At 33.7% G+C, this 13,270-nt stretch overlaps 1 protein-coding gene across 1 annotated transcript in view; it reads right to left on the minus strand.

The window, feature by feature from the left end:
- Positions 1–6,583: 6,583 nt before the first annotated feature.
- The window catches only part of LOC105420505 (Pentatricopeptide repeat (PPR) superfamily protein), a 19,474-nt gene continuing 12,787 nt past the window's right edge, over positions 6,584–13,270 (minus strand). The window contains exon 3 of the mRNA XM_020666157.2: positions 6,584–7,165. The gene's annotated coding sequence lies outside the window, so the exon portion shown is untranslated. The remainder of the gene's footprint in view (positions 7,166–13,270) is intronic.

Below are 13,270 nucleotides of genomic sequence, written 5' to 3' on the forward strand. Positions count from 1 at the left end.
TTGCGACTCAAATCTTACAAAAAAAATTGTAGTTTCCAAGTTCAAAAACCTTTTGAATTCATTGTCTTGTCTTATCACTATGGATATGACAAAAAATAAGGGTTTCAAGCCCTAGGAATGATGTATATTGTAACATGCTATCTAGAGCGCCAATTTTCAAGTATTCATAAATTTACAAGACTTGTACCCTTTTCTTAGCTATAAATTTCATACCCATTGTTGGAAACAGATTTTAGAGCCATAATAGGGGTTTCCCATGCCCCAGAGAACTTTTCGAATGAAGTTTTGAGGTGAAGCATTAGTTTTTTATAAAACCTAGGAGTTATAGAAACCACATCCTTCAAAAATATATTCATAATTCTAACATTTCATGTGCATCTCTCATTTTTTTTCTTTTTTACTCCCATTTTGCCACCACTTTGGATATTCAATATCTGAAATGACTAAATTGCTTTATCACTTTTGATCTCGAATATTCGAAGTCATGCCCCATTGTGCCACCACTTTAGTATTCAAGATCCAAAGTCATGTCCCACATATATATATATATATATATATATATATATATATATATATATATATATATATATATATATATATATATATATATATATATATATATTGCTTTGGATTCGATCCAAAGTTATATGTCACTTCAGATCTTGAAAATCTAAAATAGTGGCCAACTAGAAAAAGAAAATAAAAGATTGGAACGAAATCCTAGCTTTAGAGCTTTAAGATCATAGGTCAGAAAACTACTTTGTGAATTTGGATATTGAAGAACTATAATGTTAGCAAGTTGAGAATAAAAAAAATAAAGAAAGAATAAGAAGATGCATAGAAAACAAAAATCGAGCTAGGGGTAAAGGCATGTTCAAATGGTATCGAGAAATGTAGTTTAAATATTGGAAATTTTTGTGATAGCTTTAAAATATATTTTTTATCTTTAATTATAAAATTCAAAGCTTCAAAAATAGAATAGATCAAGCAGATCTATAAAAAATAGTGTAGATCAAGCAGATCTATAAAAACATGAAAACCTTGAAAATTGACGGTTTAAAAAAGCGTTACAAGATGCACTATTTTCAAAACTTGAAATCTATGTTTTTCTCATGTCCATGCATCACGAGGTCGAGATGATCAATTTGAGGATATTTAGGTGTCAAAACAACCTCTTCTACTAAAATTTTTGAGGTGGGCTCTAATTTTATTGTTTAAAGCCTCAGCTCTATATAAACTTTTTCCATTTATTAAATAACAAAAATTGTGGCCATTATGAGCTTAAATTCATGGAAAATTTATCACACTATTACAAGAGATGAATTATTTGACATTCCACTCTTTTGTGACTATTCCATATCATGAGCATGTATCTTTTGGTGTGTATTTATAATTTAAATTAAAAGACTCGCGCAAAATCTTAAGGATAAAGTTTATATAGAGTTGAGGCTCTAAACAATCAAAATAGAGCCCACCACAAAAATTTCACTAGAAAAAGTTAGTTTGATGCCCAAAGATACTCAAATTGACCATCTCGACCTCAAGATGCATGGACATGAGAAAAAAATAGATTTCAAGTTTTGAGAAGAGGTTTCATTTCTTTTTCCAAAAATGCCCATAGATCGAAACTCTATTTCAAAAATGTGGTTTGAATACTGGAAATCTTTGTGACAACCTTAAAATACATTTTCAACACTAATTATAAAATTCAAAGCTTTGAAAAAGGTATAGATTGAGCAGAAATATGAAAACTTGAAAATCTTGAAAATTGATGGTCAAAAAATGCATTACAAGATGTACCATTTCCAAAACTTGAAATCTATTTTTTTCTCATGTTCATGCTTCTTGAGGTTGAGATGATCAATTTGAGGATCTTTGGGCATCAAAATAACCTCTTCTAGTAAAAAATTTTAGGTGCACCTCAATTTGATTGTTTAGAGCCTCACATGTATATAAACTTTTTCCTTTTTTAAATGACCAAGTCAAATCTCAAATTTTTAACTTGGTTTTTCATATGATATTTGAACCCACTCATTTAACTCATGCTTGTTTTGGGTTCAAATTTTGAAATATATATTTTTAAAACAAGGTCGTTTAGTGGCAAAAAGATTTACTCACCAAAAGCTCGCTTAGTTGCAAAAATATTTACTCAAGAATATGGGATTGACTAGGAAGAAATATTTGCACTTGTAGCCTGTATAACCTTAGTTCGCACATTAATTGTTGTTGCTTCTATTTGTCTTGTCAATGTATCAAATGAATGTTAAAAATACATTCTTTTATGGAGATTTGCATAAATAAGTCTACATGAAGCTTCCTCTTGACGTACCTTATTAGTCTCATCAAGTCTACATGCTTTGACATGCCCTATATAGTCTCAAACAAGCACCTCGTGCTTGGTTTGAAAAATTCACCTATGTTATTGCTCATCATGGTTTTGTTCAAAGCCATCATGATTCAACTTTTTTTATTCATCGTTCGTCTAATGGCCTTGTTCTGCTATTATTATATGTTGATGATGTGATTATCACTGGCAGTGATATTGAGAGCATTTGTGACATCCAATTACACCTTTGCACTTGTTTTGAAATGAAAGATTTTGGTCAACTCCGTTATTTTTTAGGAGTACAGGTGGACTCTTCTCCACGTGGCTATGTTTTTTCTCAAGTCAAGTATGCCTTTGGAATTCTCCGTAGGACAAATTTAACTGACACCAAAAAAGTTGATACTCCGCTAAAACTCAATGTTAAACTAAGGCCCACTTAAAGTGAACTTCTGTCTGATCCTATACGGTATCAGCAACTGATTGGCAGTTTTAACAATTTAACAGTTACTTGGCCTAATATTAGTCATGTTGTTCACATTGTTAGTCAGTTCATATATGTACATCGTTCCTCTCATTACGCTGCAGTACTTCACATATTAAGATATCTCTGTGGCACTTTATTTAAGGGGATTATTTTCTCCTCCACTTCTCGCCTAGAATTGCATGCTTATTTTGATGTTGATTAGGCTGGTAATGTTATGGATCGTCGTTCCACCACTGGCCTCCTTATTTTTCTTGATGATTCCCTTATATCCTGGAAAAGTAAAAAATAAGATGTAGTTGTTTGTTCAAGTGCGGAAGCTGAATATTTTGCACTTGCTCTTACTATCTGTGAGATTATCTGATTACAATGGTTATTCCAAGACATGGGTGTCCCTCATTCCGGCCCTTCATATGTTTTTTGTGATAATAAAAATGCTATTCAAATAACTCAGAATGATGTTTTTCATGATCGAACAAAACACATTGAAATTGATTTCCATTTGACTCGACATCATTTTTCGTAAGGGACTATTATACTTAATTTTTTCGTTCAGAACATCAATTGGTTGATCTCCTCACCAAGACCCATCCAAACTCTAGTTGCTCTATTTCATGGCACTCTGAGTTTGAGGGGGTATGTTGAAACATATTGTGATATATAGGGAAATGCTGGCATAGGCTAGTGGGCTTATAGCTACATGTGAGCCCAATGGCTCAGATTCAATATGAGCCGATCCGACGGACACTATCTTATTTCATATATGAATTTTAATTTCCGTGTTACGAATCCAAATCACGTTAAATTTTAGGCATCTATTATTCTCATCAAGGTGCACCTCATAAAAAAATTTAAAGAATAATTTGTATGATATAAAATGACCAAAAAATTAGGGGCATTTTGATAAATTTATTTATCACGAATTTTTTTTTGATATTTTTATGGGATTCTACTATTTTTAAAGAACATATGCTCAAAATTTAAAGTATTTTGGATTATAGAAAAAAATTAAAATTAAAATATGAAATACAGTCGTGATAATTAGATCGACCCAAATTGAATGAAGCTGTTGGACTCATATGTAACTGTAGACGCACTGGCCTCTGCTAGCATTTCCTATATATATATATATATATATATATATATATATATATATATATATATATATATATATATATATATATATATATATATATATAAGAAAATGCTAAGGTAAGCCCACTAGCTCAAATGAAAAAATGAGCCAAATCTGATGATCACAGATGTCCGATAATATTTGAATTTTTATTTTTTCTACAAATCCAAATTACTTGAAATTTAGAGGGTATGTACATAAAAAATATGTGAATCTTCGAAAAATATCAAAAAAATATTTTACATAAAATAAATTGATTAAAATGCCCCCCAAAAGTAATTTTGTTTACGAATTTTTATATATATATTTTTTTATTAGGTGCGGCTTGATGAGAATAACACATGCCTAAAATTTCAAATGATTTGGATTTGTAGAAAAAAAATAAAATTAAAAAACTATCAGATATCCGTGTTCGTTGGGCTTATACTATTTCATGAGCTAGTGGGCTCACCCAAGCTTTTTCCATACATATATGAGAAATGATCCAATGCAACAGTTGTATTATAGTATAATGAAACGACACTTTTAGAAAACCATATTTGTGTTATTTGTATGACCCCAAAGTTTGCACACACACTCCTTTCATCTCAATAATCAATCCCCCCAAAAAAAAATTCAATTTGAACCCTAGATATGGTCAAAATGAGTCCCCTCCAAAATGAATCTAGGTCATTCATTTTGTGAATTTTAAGATCTTAGCCTTTATAAACTCAAAATTATTTTTTTATTTTTTAACATTGTTTATCTAATGATAATAAAACTATCAAAACAAATTGGAAATGAAAAAATCCTTCTAAGACCTAGATCTAATCATCTCACCAAAATAGACAGCCTATGTTAATTGGGCTAAAAAAATGCTTTCTAGGTTGTGTTTTTAATTTTTTATTTTTTTTGTTAATTGTTCATTAGAATGAAAATAGTATATATTTCAAAATTTGGGCACTGATTTCATGCAAACGTTGTATAGTAATATGATGCAACAACCTTAGAAAACCATATTATGGTCATTTGTTTAATCCCCTTCCTATTTTTCTCTCTCCTTATTGTTCCTTTTCCTATTCTTTCTCTCTCTTTGATATCCTCCTTCCTATTATTTTTCTCTCCTTACTGTCCCCCCTTTCTATTCTTTATCTCTTTTTGTTTTCCCCCTTCATATTATTTATATCTTTCTCTCTCCTCGATATCCCCTTTCTTATTCTCTCTCTTCTTGTTGTCCCCCTTCCTATTATTTTTCTCAATCTCTCTCCTTGTTGTCCCCCTTCCTATTATTTCTTTCATTCTCTCTCCTTGTTGTCCCTCTTCCTATTATTTCTCTTTTTCTCTCTCTTGATCCCATACGAGAGATTTTTAGTCAAAATAAAGCGAGGATGGAAGAGGGAAAGGAGAGAGGTAAAGAGAGTGAGGATGGGGGACAATAAGGAGAGAGAAAGAATAAGAAGGCCTGTGACATAGGAGCTTTACATTTCAAGTAAAAAGTCTAAAATGCCCTTCTATATCCTTTGGTCTTCAAGAAATATAAGGATAGTAAAAGTAAAAATACAGTTCACAAGGGTATCTAAATTGAACCTATGTAATTTGAGGGGCTTTTAACCATAGAAAATCCCATATATATATATATATATATATATATATATATATATATATATATATATATATATATATATATATATATATATATATATATATATATATGGATCCAATCAAACTTGCACCTTTATACTTGCTAAACCACCTCAACCCTAACAATGGGGTTAAAACCAGAGAATACTATGAAGCCATACTCGTAGAGACAGGGTCCATCTCTATTGTCTATTACTTCCAGCAAAATACCAGAATAATTGCTTATTCTAAAGTTCAGATAAAGAAACTTCTTCCCTATGATGAGTGGGGTTGCAATCCCGCACAGGGAAAGAAATTACACAACCCAGAGTTTTCATATAAATATTTCAAATATGCCGAGTATATAGAAGCCTGGCACAAATTCTTTTACTACCAAAATCCAAACAATACATACAGCTGGTATCTTCAGTTCCGGCTGCCTGTTTTCGAAAGGTTCCCCACATGGTTTCAAAACTGGTTCTTTGTGTGGGGCTCAACTTCTTTGATTCTACCTCCTGCTTTCAAACACCTGCAGGAACAATTTGTGCAATACAATAATAATGATAATATGGTTGACACTCACCTTTATTTTATGGTCTTATATCAAATCCCATGGATTATGAAATGAGACTACACCATCTCATCCAATACCACAAATGACTATACCTATATCCCTCGTTTGGGAAAGACCATATCTGTAAAATGGTGGGATATCTTCCAAATGGATCTCACCAAGACCACACCAAAAAGAATACCTCCAAAAATACCTAAATACCAGGAAAACCCAAATACTGCAAACACCTCTTTTGACTTTCCAACCTACCTTCGAAATATGTTGCAAACCAATCCCAATGCATCAAAAGAAGAACTGGAGAAACAAATGAAAGAGATTTTTGCTGAAGCAGGAAGAAAACCAACATCTTCTGAAGAGACCGTACAATCTTCCCCACTTCACACCAATAGGTATCTTCAATTAAGTCAAGCTGATCCAGAAGAGACAGATCCAGAAGAGACAAATCCAGAAGAAGACGACCCAAAAGAATTCAGCCAAAGACCATAAGTCTCCATCAAAATTGGCACATAAACGACAAAAGCAATTACCAATAAACGCCAAAATACTGTTCCGAGATTCTCAGCACCGACATATACGACAAGCAATAGCGACCACGTCACCGACAACGACAAACAACAGTGACCACGTCACTGACAAAAAACACTGTTCCAGATGCCCTACTGTAGCCATGATTCAATAAAGACAAAACAATACACTGTACAAAGATGCCAAAAAGCATCCTTTTCTTTTCTTTTTTATTTTCCTTTTTTGTCTTACCCTGTGGCGAATCTCTTTACGTCTTCTCCCTCTTGTCCTCTTCCTCCGGCTCCTTTATTCGAATCTCTTTACGTCTTCTCCCTCTTGTCCTCTTCCTCTGGCCCCTTTATTCGTTTCTTAAGGAAGAAGTAACCTCCCTCTATAAAAGGGCTCGACCCTCTTCATTCTAGGCAGGGTCTCCCGCTCCTCTCTCACTCTCTTCTGTTCTCCTTCTCAACCTGCAACCTTCTTTCAAACCTTCCTTCAACCTTCAACTTTCAACCTCTGCAACCTGCAACCTTCAACCTCTGCAACCTGCAAATACAGAGAGTATCAGAGTAGGATAGTGAGCATATTATATAGAAGAGATAAAGAGTATATTTCAGAGAAAAGAGAGAAGGTATATCACAGAGAACAAAGAGAGGCGGTATATCACAGAGAAACTTACTGTGTGCACAAACAATAGCTGGAAAACAGTTTCCAGTGATGTGGGCAGTATGAGGGTAGAGATTTGATATTACAGTCACACATAATTAACTGAGAAAGGTAAAGATAGAATCTGATTATTTTGAGCTATGAAGGTCAGGATAGCTCTGATTGCACTATTACGTCTGGAAGGTTGTTATTTCGCAAGAAGAGATTTTCAGAGATCAGGTTTTGAAAGAAGGGTTGAAGAGGTTGAAGTTTGAAGGTTGAAGGTTGCAGGTTGAAGGTTGCAGGTTGCAGAGGTTGAAGGGTGAAGGTTGCAGGTTGCAGAGGTTGAAGGTTGCAGGTTGCAGAGGTTGAAGGGTGAAGGTTGCAGGTTGCAGAGGTTGAAGGTTGCAGGTTGCAGAGGTTGAAGGTTGTAGGTTGCAGAGGTTGAAGGTTGAAGGTTGAAGGAAGGTTTGAAAGAAGGTTGCAGGTTGCAGGATAAGAAGGAGAACAGAAGAGAGTGAGAGAGGAGCGGGAGACCCTGCCTAGAATGAAGAGGGTCGAGCCCTTTTATAGAGGGAGGTTACTTCTTCATTAAGAAACGAATAAAGGGGCCAGAGGAAGAGGACAAGAGGGAGAAGACGTAAAGAGATTCGAATAAAGGAGCCGGAGGAAGAGGACAAGAGGGAGAAGACGTAAAGAGATTCGCCACAGGGTAAGACAAAAAAGGAAAATAAAAAAGAAAAGAAAAGGATGCTCTTTGGCATCTTTGTACAGTGTATTGTTTTGTCTTTATTGAATCATGGCTACAGTAGGGCATCTGGAACAGTGTCTTTTGTCAGTGACGTGGTCACTGTTGTTTGTCGTTGTCGGTGACGTGGTCTTTATTGCTTGTCGTATATGTCGGTGCTGAGAATCTCGGAACAGTATTTTGGCGTTTATTGGTAATTGCTTTTGTCGTTTATGTGCCAATTTTGATGGAGGCTTATGGTCTTTGGCTGAATTCTTCTGGGTCGTCTTCTTCTGAATCTGTCTCTTCTGGATCTGTCTCTTCTGGATCAGCTTGACTTAAATGAAGATACCTATTGGTGTGAAGTGGGGAAGATTGTACGGTCTCTTCGGAAGATGTTGGTTTTCTTCCTGCTTCAGCAAAAATCTCTTTCATTTGTTTCTCCAGTTCTTCTTTTGATGCATTGGGATTAGTTTGCAACATATTTCGGAGGTAGGTTGGAAAGTCAAAAGAGGTGTTTGCAGTATTTGAGTTTTCCTGGTATTTAGGTGTTTTTGGAGGTATTCTTTTTGGTGTGGTCTTGGTGAGATCCATTTGGAAGATATCCCACCATTTTACAGATATGGTCTTTCCCAAACGAGGGATATATGTATAGTCATTTGTGGTATTGGATGAGATGGTGTAGTCCCATTTCATAATCCATGGGATTTGATATAAGGCCATAAAATAAAGGTGAGTGTCAACCATATTATCATTATTATTGTATTGCACAAATTGTTCCTGCAGGTTTTTGAAAGCAGGAGGTAGAACCAAAGAAGTTGAGCCCCACACAAAGAACCAGTTTTGAAACCATGTGGGGAACCTTTCGAAAACAGGCAGCCGGAACTGAAGATACCAGCTGTGTGTATTGTTTGGATTTTGATAGTAAAAGAATTTGTGTCAGGCTTCTATATACTCGGCATATTTGAAATATTTATATGAAAACTCTGGGTTGTGTAATTTCTTTCCCTGTGCGGGATTGCAACCCCACTCATCATAGGGAAGAAGTTTCTTTATCTGAACTTTAGAATAAGCAATTATTTTGGTATTTTGCTGGAAGTAATAGACAACAGAGATGGACTTTGTTTCCATGAGTATGGCTTCATAGTATTCTCTGGTTTTAACCCCATTGGTAGGGTTGAGGTGGTTTAGCAAGTATAAAGGTGCAAGTTTGATTGGATCCATATGAACTTGATGTTCATCTATGGTGATATTCATTAAGAATGCTCTTTCTATGTATACAGATTTTGGGATATTTGATGTAGGAGCAGGTTTTGATTGGGCTGGTGAATATGTAGGAGTAGAAGCATGTGCTTCTGGATAAGTAATTTGATGTATTGGGGACTGTGAAGGTGAACGGATATTTAGAGGTGAAGGTTCTCCTTCATAAGGAACTATATTTCTCATGGGTTGTTTATCCATGCGAGAAGTGCCACGGGATCCCATGTTTTCAGATGAGGATAAAATATCAGTATTGATTTGGTTCTCTTGGAATAATTGAAGAGCAAGAGATAATGGGGATTCGTCGTTGGCGTCAGTGTAGCCCCCCTGCAAAAATTCACGGGTTAAAAAATCAGGCAAGGAATTAGAAGACCCGGGAAGGTGTTCGATGGAAAAATCAAAGGCGGATAAAATAGCCTGTCATCGAGCAAATATTTGTTTAGAAACCAAATTTTGAACATCTTTTTGCAAGATATCTTTGGCTGCTTTGCAGTCCGTACGTATTAAGAAATGTTGGTTTAAAATATTACTTTGAAATTCAGTCACACAGTGGACTATTGCTAATAGTTCCTTTTTTACCATGGAATAATTAAGTTGAGTAGTATTCCAGGCTTTGGAGGTATATCGAAGAAGTTGTTCTTTCGAATCAATTTGTTGTTTGAGAATACCACCAAGACCTTTATCAGATGCATCACATTCAATAATTTTGAAAGCAGTTGGATGGTGAAGGGAAAGGCATTCTAGGGTTTTTACCTTTCTTTTGATTACTTGTATTGCTCGGGAATGGGTATTCGTCCATGGTAGAGGATTCTTTTTGAGTCTATCATATAAAGGCTTATAATCTAATGCAAGGTTAGGATAAAAATCACTAACATAATTCAAACAACCTAAGAATCTTTGAAGTTCCCTTTTATCAAGGATCTGATCAGGGAATTTATCAGCAAATTCTATTGATCTGTCTATGGGGATAATAGTTCCATGGTGAATCATATGTCCGAGAAATCTGATATTGGTTTTAAAGAGTGTAATCTTTTTAGCTGAAACAACTAATCCAGCATTCTTTACTGCATGTATAAATGTGTGAATGTGTTTGATATGTTGATCTATGGATTCCGAAAAGATTAATACATCATCAATATAGACTATCATAAAATGATGATAAGCATTGAATACTTCATTCATTATTTTTTGAAACTCTGATGGAGCATTTTTCAAACCAAATGGCATAATATTCCATTCGTATTGTCCAAATGGAACATTGAATGCAGTTTTATATTTATCTTGTTCTTGGATTTGGATTTGCCAGTAACCAGATTTCATATCAAATTTGGAAAAGATACATGCTTGAGCAACTCTATCCAATAAATCTTTCTTATTAGGAATTGGATATCTTATCCATTGTAAGACTTTATTCAAAGGTTTATAATGAATGACAAGTCTAGGAACTCGTCGTTTCTTTTCAGCATTTTTATTGACATAAAAAGCTGTACAGCTCCAAGGTGAGGAGCTTGGTCTTATAAGCTTTTTGTTTTGAAGATCTTCAATTTCTCTTCGACACATATCTAAAAGGATAGTATTCATTTGTATTGGTCTGGCTTTTGTAGGGATTTGTTTTTCATCAAACCCTGGTTCATAAGGTAAACTTATACTATGCTTTTTCCTTTCCCAAAAAGCATTAGGGTGTTCACTACATATAGAACTTTCTATATGTTGTTGTAATGATTGAATTTTTTGTTGTATTGAAGTAGTCTGTATTTGTTCTTCAATAACTTTGTATTTAATTTCTTGTTTGAGGGTACAAAGAAATTTTTCTTTATTATTTAATTGACTTTTGACACTGTTGAGTTCTTTTAATTTTGGTTTATGTATAAAATTAAATTGTACTGGAATATTTTGAATAACTGAAGATATTCCTGTTTCATTTATGGTTAAAGGATATAACAGAGTAAGAAATGGAACTCCAAGTATTACTGCTTGGCTTAATCCTTTTACCATTATGAATGGTGTATTTATGCATTGGTGATTATTACAAACAGAAGCATTGGATAATTTATATTTAATAAATAATCTACTTCTATCTGCTGTATTTAGTATTTGAGTAGTTTTGTCAAAATATTTTGAAGGTACTAGTCCTTCATTAATACAGTTTAAATCAGCTCCGAAATCTATTAAAGCTGTTGTTTCAAAACTATAATCTGGAGCAACAATTATTTTAACATAGACAAACCATTTTTGAATTATTATTTTGTCTATTAGATTTACTGAAGAAAGAGGTATTATTCTGGCCTCTGATGATTCAGGGATGTCTGATGATGGATTAACTTTCATTAATTCATCAAAATCTATTTCATCTGTGTCTGACTCTTGTTGAGACATTTGTTGTAATTCTAATGATTTAATTCTAGTTTTTAATTGAACTATTTCAGTTTTTATTTCTTTGATTTCTTGTTTAAGATCTGAAACAGTTGGTTCTTTTTGTTCAGAAGTGTGTTGATCACTTACTCTTTTCATTATTGAAGCAAAGTTATATTCATCAGGAGTTTTAGTAAGAGGAATTGATTTTGCTTTATTTTTTGTAATATTAATGAATTGAGTAATGACAGATCTTTTTTCATCTGGATCAATTATGTTATCAATAATATCTAAAATGAAATTATCTTCTTGCGTAAGTGTATGTACATTATGTGTTGGTATTGGACAACTACAATCACCATCTTTTGAGCTGGATGATTGTGTTTCTGAAGCATCAGTGGAGTCAGAGGAGTCTGTCCACATGAGATCTTCGTCTTGTATTTGATCAATATAAGAATCAAAAGAAGTGGAAGATGAAGAATCATAATTAAAGATATTATATAATTTAGATTTTATTGATTCATCTAAATTTAATGATTCTATTTTCTTTTTTAATTTACACTGGTGTTTATAATGTCCTATTTTACCACACTTATAACAGACTGGTAATTTCTTCTTTTTCTTTATATTGGGAGAAAATTTTTTGATTAGTTTTCTTTTAGATTTTTTATAGTACTTTGTGTTTTTATCCTTATTTTTGGATTTATATTTTTCTTTTTTTTATTTTTTCTTCTTCTTATAGAGCTTGTCAGGCATATTGTTTTTGTCAAGGTAATATCCGAATTGTTCACAGAAGTCACCAAGCTCTTTTCGCTTAGTGATCTTTTGTTTATCTAATTGTCTTTTTAATTTCATATCTGTGCACAAGGCTAGACCTTCAGCACATATTTCTGCAGAGAGTTCTCCGAGTGTATAAGATGAATAGACAATTATTCCATTATGTTTTTTCCTTAGTCTTTCATTGACTTTTTCAGCAAATAAATATGGTAGACCAGCTATAAACTTTTCTTTCCAGTGGTCTAACTGACAATCTTCGCGTATTAATAATCTTGAGAAAAATACATCTTTGTACCATTTATAATGTGATAAGGTAGGACAACGTAAATTAGATAGCAGATCTTCCGATCTTGCTGCAAGTAAAGCTGTACTGCCTACAAAGTGAAGTGTGATGGTATATATCAAGGTGTTGACAGCATCACTTTCTGTATATAATATTTCTTGGTTTTGTTCATTTCTGGCTGTCCATTGCCTAGTATTATTGAGGATTCTGTGTTTGGTGTCATCATCTATATATAATCTCACCATCCTCTTAACCAGCCAGTAAATCCATTGACAATAGCTTTTGCGACCTCTTGGTCAGGGTTGCCTGTCATTTTATTTGCAGATGCATACATAGTTATATGTCTCATAACATCCAATATTTTTAATTATGATAATCCATCTATTTGCCAATTTACTATGGATCTGCCTGAATATGACACTACCTGTTGTATGGCATCTTCTTCCATTTATATATCAACAGGTGTAGGTCTCTTATGATATGGTAAGGCTGTTACTGGTTTCCAGTAATTGCCATAGGTTATTCTATTATGGTTTCCGTAATGGGAGTAGTATCCATAAATGCTTTTTCTTGATTTTGAATTGTATCTTCTATGATTGGTTCTTCC

Source organism: Amborella trichopoda, chromosome 8 (assembly GCF_054954075.1).
Source record: "Amborella trichopoda isolate Santa Cruz 75 chromosome 8, AtrichopodaSantaCruz75HAP2 v2.0, whole genome shotgun sequence".
Lineage (NCBI taxonomy): Eukaryota > Viridiplantae > Streptophyta > Magnoliopsida > Amborellales > Amborellaceae > Amborella > Amborella trichopoda.